We start from the raw sequence: 12552 nt of genomic DNA on the forward strand, positions 1-12552 counted from the left end.
GAAGCATGTTGCTTGGCACAGAAAGTAAGGAGCTTTAGTTCTAAGATGACATCACTATACATAAGCCGAATTCCCTTGATTCTTATCAAACTCCATCAAGTTTATACAGCTGATTAAAATGCCTCAAAATATTGAAAATGTTTAGACAACACTTTAATAAACCTAAGCTCTCCTTAATTAAGCTTAATGCGATCAGAAATTTGTTTTGAAATTTATTTACTTTTTTGGAGGTGCTTTTAGGAATTTGGGCAACACTGTTCTTCCCATGCAATACAAAGAATTCCCAACGCCTTTCTTTCATGCCTCCCGAGGAGCGAATAGCGGGCTCTTGCACTTACTTCACGCCTTCTTTCTTTCCTTCCCAACCAATTAAGAAATTCAAAGCTCCAAGAATTAAAAAAATAAAAGACTGTTGTAAGTCCACTACTGTGGTGGAATAGTTGCATGAGCTTTGAGGGGTTGCTTGAATGAGATTCTTCGCTTGGAATCAATGGTGTGGTCACACCCAATAGAAATAAATTGCCACATAAATTAAGGCTGCAACCGGTTCGGATCTGGAACAGATAAATATATTAAAATTTGGCTCCCAATAAAATAAGTAAGACAAATAAATTAATAAAACCTTCATACTAGATCCCACCCATTTACGAATTTGACTACTATTTCTTGGCCTGCAATTAGAATGGTAGTCAAACGATCATTATTATAATTACATTTGTTTAATTTAGTTAAAATCATGTTTAAACACTATAAATTGAGTTAAATGAATATTTGAAGTACCAAGAACTAAGAAGCAAAAACCAGGTCACACTGAAATACATAAGGGCATGTTTGATGACACCATTAAAACAATCTATTTAATAAAAATTAGTTTTGTGAAAAAACGGATTTTTAACTATTTTTTTTTTTAAATTAGTTTTTGTAGTTGGATGATTCATGTAAAAATACCATTTTTTGTGAATAACCGGGAAAGTGGGGAGGAGAGGAAGACATAAATGATTGATTTGTTTTTTTTTTTTTTTGTGAAAAACAAGTTCTTCAAAACTCATTTTTGAAAAATTTTGGTTTTGACATCACCTAAACACTTTTAAAAGGTGTTATGAAGATAAAAATATGGATGAACATGAGGTTAACAACCCGCTATTTAGAAGTCAACCGTCTGATTCTAAAACAAGAGTGAAAAAAATGGCTCTTAAATAAGATTTCAGTAACTTTATATATTTTCTTTTATGTATAATAATCTTTTTACTGTTGCCGTTTTTTTTTTTACAGTTCAAGATGGAGGCCATTCAAGCTGGCCTTTCTGTTATTCTTCCATATGTCTCCAATACAAGGCTCCGAACAAGATATGTCACCTCAATCTTCATCATACAAAATTGCAGTTGCAGATGCCATTGGAAAAAGAAAGTGCTGGAAGGTGAGCGGCTCAGAGGCCTTCTAGCTTCTACTCTTCCACTTTGTGTAGGAATATGAACGGGTCGGGTCGGTTGGCTTTAGATAAAACCCGGTCTGAATCAGATGGTAGTTCAATCGAGAAAGACAAAAGTCTTAATACCAAATTAAACCCGACCCGCTTTACACCCTTACCATTATGAGCGTCCGACCCAGCCAAGCAGGTGGGGCTTCGGTGCTGGCTAATAAGGACGGCTACAGGCCATGGCACCCATAGAACATACTGTATCAAAACTGTGGGTGTAAACAGGATCCATCTTGGCTTTATAGACATAATAAAACAAAAGACCAATCTGATATATATGTGGATCTAAGACTGGATCCACCTTCGAGCTTCAGATTTGGATCCTGAGACCCGATTCGTGCGATCCATATCCAAGTAGCTCCATATGTTTGTTTCTCTAGGTTGTTTTGATTGCTTCGAGGTTCGTTTCTCAAGGTGAATCTTGAGGGGACCCACGGAGATCTCCGGTTCCACTAAACAGGAGGTTTCTTTCCATCTCAAAAGTGAAGGAAAGGTGGTGGGAAAAGTAAGTACATGGTCAAAAGGTCGCTGGAGAAGAGAACTCTTCCCCACAAATTCAACTGTTTTTCTTCCTTCTCTTTTTCACTTTGAGGCGATACTCTGTACCTGAGATATTTATCCTCGTTTGATCTATACGTCGTATTTAGATTTATATCTGGTTTAGTTTTTTACTGTATTTACATCTTAATACTGGCTCTGAGAACTTTTTTTTTTTTTTGAGGAGTAAGAGTTTGTTGATCGAGTTTGACAAGTCGAGAGAGTTTGATAAGTCGACAATATGAAAATTTAGCTATATCTACGCTCACCTTGCTTACTCATCAGAGCTGTCTAATCAATTGACAAAACGAAGGCGAACGTTTTCAACATCTAGTGCTAGGGCTTAAGGTTCACATTTTTTTTTTCATTGCTTTTATTTCAACTGTCTATCACCATATATCATACGGTCCTGATGAGCAAGCTAGGTGACTCTGGATCCAGAGCCAAAGTCATCATAGTGAGTGAGTTAGAAGATATCTAACTATACATTTTTCTCATTCATAATAGTGAGTCAGAAGACATCTAACTATACAATTTTCTCATTTATGGGTGAGCAATTTTCTCATTTATGGGTGAGTGAACGTCTCCATACTTAGGGAGACCTGTACATACATTATTGTGACTGGAGAGGAATGTACTCGAACTACTTAATATTATCAGTGAAACCTTTTACCCTAGAGGCAAGGCAATAGTATTTGCTCACGCATGGTGATCACTGGTTAATTCAAAAGCTCAAACTTCTTCATACAAAATTAACCGGATCAAGCTCAACATCAGGCTGGGCTAGCTTTGATCAAGCTCATGAACAGCAAGAACCTGACTCGTTTACTGCAGGTTTCACTTCAATATATTCTAAGCTTGAAAACGAAGGGTTGTATCCAAGTGTGTTTAGATTATGTAAATGCAAGGATAACAAATAGCTAATTCAAACAATGAGTATATATCCAGTTGGTGTAGGACATGACATAACCTCGCTACAGCAAATGCACCCGGCTCTGTTGTCAATGGTGAAAGTATCTTTGGGGAGAATAGAAATATATGTACCTCTCTGCAAAACTTGTTGGGTTGTGCTTAACTTGTTCTTAGTGCTGCATACGCAATATCATTGCAGCAAGCTGGTATCAACTATGCATAAAATCATGTTTGATATTAACTGGTCTGTCGTATTTAAAGTTCAAGCTGGCATTGCGCTGCTTGTACGTGCATATAGTTCTTCGGTTGCATGGAAATTTAACCGAAAATACCTTTTGAAGCCATTTAGATTTTAGCATGCAATGGGGATGATAAGAAACTATTTCATGTATTTGTCCCAAAAAATTCATGAACACTGCATTGTATTTAATGAATTTGCCTCCATCTTTAATACAAATATATAGAATAGTTTTCGAAGGGATGATAAGAAACTATTTCATGTATTTGTCCCAAAAAATTCATGAACACTGCATTGTATTTCATGAATTTGCATCCATCTTTAATACAAATATATAGAATAGTTTTTGAATGTTCTTATTGCGAAACAGCTTCTTAAAGTATTAAATTAACGCCCTATTGGGTATATTCTTCTCCTTTTCGTTTAATTAAACCTATGGTCTCTTCCGAAGAGGATCACGTGATTACTGTGAAAACTGAATAGTTTAAACTCATTATGTGCAGGCCAGAACACTAAGAACTGACCAAGTAAAACGAATTGGCGTCACTGCCATCCATCATTCTGATAGATGGCTGTCAGCATGGCTACGTGGCATGATCTCACACGGCCGACGGTGATGACGACACTAATGGACGGTGATGATGAGCAGATCACTGGCCAAACGAGGCACCAAAAAGGCCCCGTTCCTTAAATTACAGGAAAAACTGACACCATGGCTGGCGGCACCGAGCACATCAGTGGCGAAGGCAGGCTTTGGAGAGCAAAAGAAAAAAAAAACAAGAGAGATACTGTAAACAAGCATCTATTGGTCTCAGCATGTGAACAGCTGCACTGGTGCAATTGCAAGATGTGAATTTAAGATTGGTCCAAAGTGTGTCCTCTCTCTCTCTCTCTCTCCTTCCCAGTATTGCCACTGGACAGTCTGCATTGGCCTCTGTGAACATGTGGTGCATTAGAGCTTAGTCCTTGGAGTCAGAACCATATGATATTGATGTGACTAAAAACTGTTTGAGCATTTTCAATATATATATATATATATATATATATATATATATATATATATAGAGAGAGAGAGAGAGAGAGAGAGAGAGAGAGAGAGAGGGGTACAGTATTTGCCGGATTTCACTATTCTAACTATTCTAAATGAATCCCAGGTTGCATGCCCCAGGAAGATGCTTTCAGTATTGACTGGATTGAATCCTGCTCTTAGTTTGACCAACCATGTGAAAATCAGACTCTGGAGGTCTAAAGGAATGATTCCCTGGAAGGGTAAATATTTTATCATGTGATTGGAAAATGAGACCGTTGATTATATTTAAAATGGTGCCGATCGATATGCTTAAATGAAGAACATTGATCTAACACCCTCATGGCTTCGAGAGAGAGAGGGAGAGTTCTCGGTCATGTTTTTATAGTCTGATAAAAACACTTAGCAGTGTGAATCTTTCTGGAGCCGAACGTCGGACCTGACCAAATTAAAAGAGGTCAGGACCGCCACATTACACATACCAAGAGACAGACACATACACAATCTTTTCCCTTATCATTGTCTCAGTTACCAAGGTGCCTCTTGGTGTCACGTTCCTCAAAGTGGTGGTCATGGCCACTGGGGCCGCTACGCTTCGATCATCATAGTTTCTCCCATCTACAATGCTTTGGAAGCCACTGCTCTGTCATAAAATGATAAGACGTCTCCGTTCTTTTTAAATGTCTTCTCGGGCTCTCCTTGTATAATAAAACTGGCCTCATACTGCTGAGGCTTCGACTTGACGCGTCCAGTAGAAAAGAACCAACAGTTTTTCCCTTTCGTGAGAGTTCCCTTTCTGGAGAGAATCAGATCAGCTTTATCCTAATGGGGGAGGCGGTAAAGCCTGGCTCGGTTGCCTCTCTCATACGCCTTTCTCTGGCCCGTGTAAACAACTCTACCTCTTTATTTGAAGGCCACTGCAATTTTGACACAATGACACTAAAATCTTTGTAGGCATAAGTTACTTATGTAAATAAAATATTTGTAATGTTGTAAGGATTCGATCCACTTCTACATCATGTTCAAACTCATGGTTTGACGGAGCTCAATCTACTTTTAATAGCTTATGTTCCAGTTTAAAAAAAGGGTTAAGAACTAGAACGACGATTTATGATCACTTAATTTGCCTTCGAATACAAGACTGAATTATATTCATCTTCCTTAAAACACATGCACCTCGCGTGTAGGAACGCAAGTTCGATTATTGAACCAACTTTGATACCACTGTAATGATTCAACCCACTTCTATATCCGGCTCGGGCTATTTAGTTTAGTAGATCTCAACCCACCTCCTAAAATATAAAAGCCAATAGGTGAAAGAAAAGAGGGGATACATACTTAGGATTTGCATTTCCACAAATTAGGGTCTTAAATTCTTTTAATTGGATTCTAAAACCCAAAAATCTGTATCTTTGGACCTGCGGGTTAATGACAAAATTTTATGAAAGCCTACCGGCACCATGGTGTTTAAGGCAAACCTTTAACAGTTTCTCATGGTGCGTCAAATCCTTCTCCTCGAGTTTTTTCTTTTCAAGTATAGATGTCAATAGATCGTATTCAAATCGCATACACCTTTTACTGCATTCAATTTATCGGATATTCACAGGCTCATATTCAAGTACAAATGAACAAAAGTTTATACCATATACAAATCTTATTTCTAAATTCAAAATCCTAATTCATTCCAAATATGACTCTTATTTTCACACCCAACCCTGAATCTGACTTCTAAACACATAACCAAATCTGGATTATATTGTGATATGTTAATAACATTTGACTTTTAAAAATGTACGAATATAGAATATATGACATCTATTTGGAATTCAGTTCAAATCTAAATTTGAATTTAATTTGGATATTTATTTAAATCTATATCCTAATCTGAATCCAATTATAAGTTATTTTCTTAAATATGAATCTGATCCATTTTTTAATTGAGTATTATCTTTTTTTTTCTACATGTATGCCTTCCTAAAAGCAGTTGGGATGAATATCCGATGAAAATTGGATCAATTGACATCCATAATTTCAACCTTGCTAAAAAAATTTGAGTTTATAAAATGTGCGATCTACAAAAAGGCTAAGGAAGCAGATGGCATACTTTATTATGACTCATCTAATAGAAGCATTATTAGCACACCACTGGTTACAAAAGGTAGGCGTTTCTCCCAACCCTAGTGTAACTATGTCTAATAGAAGCAACTGGACCTCAACTTCTAGGTTTTACCTTCAAGTACACCTATCCAATGGACATGGACGTGACTGATTTTATACGTTACCAAATACATACTTATATATTTTGAAATCTGCCGGCTACTCGTAGTTGCCAGATATTTTTTTTTTCGTTTTTATTTTCTACCGTCAACCTCTGTTATAAAAACTGCATTAGCCACGGGTTTTTAAGGCATTTAACAACGAATTTTGATGTTATTAGAGATGAAAACATAAATATTCATTCATCATTAAAAGTAGCCAGACGATTTCAATATTTATATACATATATATAATTATGTTTCTTCAACAAAGGTAAGCACTTTATGTTACAGTTATTCGTGAAACACGGTTCTGAACCAAGAATTTCAAAAAGTCCCCTCTTCTAGCATGGGTAAGCCGTGACAGCAAAGATTACAGTTATTACTGAAAGTTGGGTCTGAGTCAAAAACTTCAGAACTATCAAGTTCATTTCTAAATTAAAGGGGAAAACATTATGATGACAATTTTTTCAAAGGAAAATGTTGCTTCTGGAGTAGCTTGCATTTCGAACGAAAGGAATTACCATATAGTTGGAGTTTCTTACAAATCCGAAGGAGCAAGTTATATGTTATAAACTTATAGCAGAAATGAAAATATGGGAGGTTATATGCACTCCTAACGCCTCTCAAAACTGGAGACAGTGGATCTGCGCAAGCAGAACTCACCATCGCAGTTCATGGACACTTTATTTAGCTTGTGAAGGGCCGACTTCCCACTCAAGGTAGATTTAAACATCTTGGCTTCCAATTAGCAAGTAGGTCTTCATTATGTCATTGCTCCGAGGAGGATTCTTCCAATGTAAGTTCCCTGCCAACCTTTGGCTAAGAAGAGTTCCCCATTCAAATGCTATCCATATGATATTGATGTGACTAAAAACTGTTTGAGCATTTCAATATATATATATATATATATATATATATATATATATATATATATATAGCTGGAGAGAGAGAGGGAGAGAGAGAGAACCGAAGGTGATCTTTTTCCCTTTTTCAGTCCCCCTCATTTTTTCTTTTATATATTGGGCAACGAAAAAGGGGCATAAGGTTCTGACACCGACACAGTTCAGGACCCCGAAGGCAGGGGGAATGGGGGGCTTTCGGGCCTTTTTCGGGCGATGGGATTAATACCCCTTGCTCACCCGAAAAAAGGGGCATAAGGTTCATGATAGTCTGAGCGCCCAGCATCAACTCTCCCTCTCACTCACGTGATGCATCTTTGATCTTCTAAATGGCACCATTATCTTATGATTGCAAATTGCTGCTTTGCTAACAACGAGTATAATATTTATGGGGAATAGAAGTACAACGTACATTCTAATGGCGTTTCATCATGTGTGATGCAATATCAACGGCATGACCTGCATTTTCATCGTTCCTAAATAAAGCACTCAACAAGTCACAAGATCAAAGGTAGCGTTCACTTGATCAGCCGAATGAGTTCGACTTACTGCGTTTTGCAGATTAAGAAAACTGGTTTAGATCATGCAAAGTATGTGCTTTTCGATCAGCCATGTTCGCCGCGAGACGCCGGCCTTGTTAGTGTGAGATAACACACATTATTTGCTTTAACCATTGAAATTTAGCAAAAACACGTTCATTTGAGCATAGGCTTGACTTGCTTCCCTTGTAACAATCTAAAATTGCATTCAAAAGAGGGGGACAATGCTTCAAGAGGCATTGCACAAGTTAGGTTTACAAAAAACCAGGTCTTTGATTCGATTTTTATGAGCGTTATGTTTGTATATCTTAAGTGATAAAGTATGGTACTTATGTTGAAGGATGCCGCGCACACCATTCTTATTGTTGATACCGACACAACTCAGGGCTCCAGAAATAAAGGAAATTGGGGAGGCAAGCTTTCGAGCTTCTTTTTTAAAGGTAAACAATCAGTTGTTAACCTCTCACTCACCCGAGAAAATGAAGAAGAAAGTTCTATGTTTGAGGCAGACAGAAGTGGCTAAAATCAACATGTATAAAACTGCAGCGTGTTTTTTTATTGCATCACCAAAAATTAAGATCGTTTAGTACGATGCAGTACTCTGAAAGGAAATCCTTTTCCTTTTTTGGGGAAAAACTTAACCATATGGATGTGAGTTTCCATGCTTTAAAACCTAAGAATAAAAAATGTAAGATTTTTCAATGTGCAGATCTGATTTTTTTATAAATAACTGAAATAAAATGGTTTGCGTTTTCTTGGCTCGTAAAATTTTATTGAAATAATGAAGAAACTTGAATTTTTTTCATTCTCATGTTTTTAGCACATCTGTACAATTAATGTTGAGTAAGAGTTATACCAAATGAAAATAATTAACTAGAGATCGCCAGCATGAACCTCTAGTCAAGGTTTACTTTTTATATATACAAGGATTCAAACATGTCAGATACCAGATATTGCCAGACGCTGAAAATGAAAAATCCATTGTTCGACCAACCATAAATAGTTGCCAAAATCACTATGAACCATTGCTGCATTATAAAAAATAATGCTCTTATAGTAATTGTTTTTTAACAATAGATGTCATCGGACAACATCCCGCATTTGAGAGTTTTGAAATCCCGAACTCTTGGATGAAGCGCCTTTTTATTAGCAAAAGCTTGTGCTGCTAAATTGGAAAGTAACGTAATGATCCACTTTATCAATCGGGGCAAAAATGTGAGCCCCTAAATTGAATATGGTGATTCCTTCCCCCAAACTCAAGGAAGAATCTTCGAAGCATGAAGGGCTGCACTTCTATATTCTTTAATTTTAGTGTGCGCTTGGCTTAGATCCTTGGTCAAAGTCAAATGTGAGAACTGCCAATGTTACTATTTAAATTACGTGTTATGTGTGGATGGTTGAGTATGCAAAGCAATGTGTTGGCCAAAACTTACTACTTGCACAATAAACTATAACGTGAAAAGAAAGGAACCAAAAAGAACCATTAAAGATGCAGTTAATTATAACGGGGTGCTTTAGTTACACATGCATGTCTGTGGAAGTAAAAAAGTTACGAAAAAAAAAATCGAAGTTGGGGCCTCTCTAAAATTTGACAAAAAAAAATATTTCTTTGTGATTTTTAGTAAGCGCACTAAGTGAAAATTTGATAAGCAGCTGAGCTGACAAACGAAGAACATTAGTTATATGTTTTCCCAACGTTATGATCTATCGCTAACAGTATTTTCATCATTTTACTCAGTTTTTTTTTTTATTTTCAAGAAAATTACTTTAATCCTTTGATTAATAGGTTTAAGAAAAATGTGGCTCTTATTGAAAAAATTGTGAAAAGTACTAACTTTTTTTTGAAGGGTATAGAGGCAAAAGGTATGAACAAAGAAAATAAATTATTCCCAAAAAAAGGAGGAAAAAGGTCATGCATGTATCTCTACCGGGCATTATTGTTGGATTTTCGATGTTGAACATTGGGACTCTAAAACAAACGGCCAAGGTCACGCAACTCGGTAACTGCACTAGAAAATGTGTGTAAAGCGAGCTTGACTGATGCAAGTGGGTTGCAATCTATAAACTGGAGATTCCAATGCATAAGAGGTCAGGATGAATTTGGATCCAACAAATCTGATCCCATCTCTTGGATTTCTAGGATCTGCCCATGATGGGCGGGGTCCAAATCCACTTGTTAAGTAAGAAGTTGTTTGACAACAATAACAATATGTAATTATTTCACATATCTATCTCAAATAATAGGGAAAATTCATGGAACATTGTGTTACAATATCTGATGAATCTGTTTTAATATTTGGGATAGATACATGGAACAATAACATATTGTTTTTATTGTCAAACGACCCCTATGGTCATAGATAATGACACCTTTGTTCTCAAAATGAGGGTTTCCATTCTGACTTCCAAGAGGATTGAAACTTAAGATACATTGAGGAGGCAGAACATCCTCTTTCTTTTTTTCTGCCCGTAGGGTCCAAAGTTGCTTCGAAACCTGAGTGGGGAACAATATACCCATCGACTAGAGCGTTATGCATCTACTATTTGCATTTTAAAGGAGTAACACCTATCCAAATTAAACTAAAATTGAAGGGAATGAAAGAGACAATATATCCTACCCAAATTAAACTAAAATTGAAAAGAATGGAAGAGACAATATATCCTAGTAGAGAGAACTCTGGTTCTAAAATTTTAGTACCACTGCTTGATGAGCTTAATCGCCAAATCCGTTCATCCACTGGTTGCCCTGTCTTGATAAGAAGAGTCCTTGTGAGCTGCAGAAACTGAACCACAGGACGAAGGACCTTCCGCAGTTGTCTTCGCGTTGTTGATGTGAACATCGAGCTCATGCATGGTAGACAGTATGAGACTACTGTCTTAGAAGCTAAGTCGTATGCAATTTGGAACTTGAACCAGTATTATTTATTATTATATCGGGAAGATGCCAAATTAGCATCAGGCGTATTAACGTATTTTCCATACTTTCGTTTTGGAAAATAATTGGGAGCTAATTTAAATTAATTACAGTTCACAAAGATAAATTCTTCGACATTCAAATCAACTTATATTGCCTTACTTGCCTATTAATACACAACAATATCGATCGCTAACATTAGAAAGAGTAACAGGATCATGTTCGGTTATATTTTTGTTTATGACCTCAGCGACTGTAAAACTTTAAAACAGCCGTTTACCTCCTAGGCCGAATGTTTTTTATTTTTTATTTTTATTTTGTGTCATTAAAACCCGTCACAAAAAAACATTCCATTGCTAAAAACCATGACACAATAAGTGTCATTGACAAAGTCGGATGCTCTCCGAAATTGAACAAGTAAAGAGCAGGTGTGTTTGTTGTTCCACCTCACACTCACATAGCGTTAACGATAGAGCATCCACGACGGTTAAAACCGTCGTTATTTCCAGGAATTCTATTCCCCTTGTTTGATTGCGACGACCAAATGCCTGTCGTTAAAGGACCGGTCGAACAGCGCCAAAGTTGCACGTCTTCATTTTTTGGTACCTGTTGCGATGCTTATTTCAGCCATTTTTAGGGTGTCATTTTAGCTGACTGAATTGGCAAATCTATTAAGTACAATGACAAAGAAATTTACAATGCTTGCTTATCAAATTGTTATAAAATACTTCTGATACTACATTAGTTAGCTTTTTCACCTCTAAATAATACTATGTAAAACTCAAAACTGTAAAAACATTTACAGTTTATATAGTAGATCGCTGTGCTACAACTGGTGGTCTCTCTTTTTGCAGTTCAATTACAACCCCATCAACTTACAAATTCAAACAAACCATATAAAGTGAAAACAAACCAGTATGTACGCTATGAACGTTCAATTAATAAATAGTATTTAATTATTTTAAGAACTGTGACATCATTTAAACTTAAGATAAATTAATATCCAGACCATCAAATATTGATAGTATGTATAAAACCAAATCCAGGCACTAGCCATCGATGACTAGTATTCACTATATATAGAAAAAGCAAATTTCCATCGACCAAAATAGCAGTATATATCATCAAATTAATAACAAGAAAATTACTGCATACAAGGACGAATTACATTCCCCTATAAACACCGAACAATACTCTTCATCTAATTTATCATAGTAAGCGTCGAGGTACCTCTGCCAAGAAAACTACATTATCATTAGTTGAAGAACAAGATCGAGAGCAGTTGGCAACAAAAAATAATGATATTTGAATGGAATAGAAAAAGAAAAATGTTGCAAGCCAAAGCAACGGTAAAAAAGCAATGGTTTTAGATAGAACCACCGGCAAAGGTGGTCAAATTAGAGCGACAAGATCAGAAAACAAAAAACGTTAGAAAACTGGCTGTTTTAAGGCGAAAACTAAAGGAAAAACAATGAGTTTAGTGTAGAGGAAAAAAAAAAAACTTCGAAGAGGTTGATGTCTCTTCTCCCCTATCACTGGAGTCTACAGCGGTAGATTTAAGTTCGGCTGGGGAGAGGTCTGACCTTAAATCCATATATTTGAGACTCTAGGATCTCAGATCGCCACTAAAATGAGATCTGAGCTGAAACAAACACAACCTAAAAAAAGGAAAGAGAAAGAGAAGAAGAAGGATGAGTTTCCTTATGTTGCATTTAGATTCAAGGCCGCATAAAGATTTTAAATGCCATATA

Source organism: Nymphaea colorata, chromosome 9 (assembly GCF_008831285.2).
Source record: "Nymphaea colorata isolate Beijing-Zhang1983 chromosome 9, ASM883128v2, whole genome shotgun sequence".
Classification (NCBI taxonomy): Eukaryota; Viridiplantae; Streptophyta; class Magnoliopsida; order Nymphaeales; family Nymphaeaceae; genus Nymphaea; species Nymphaea colorata.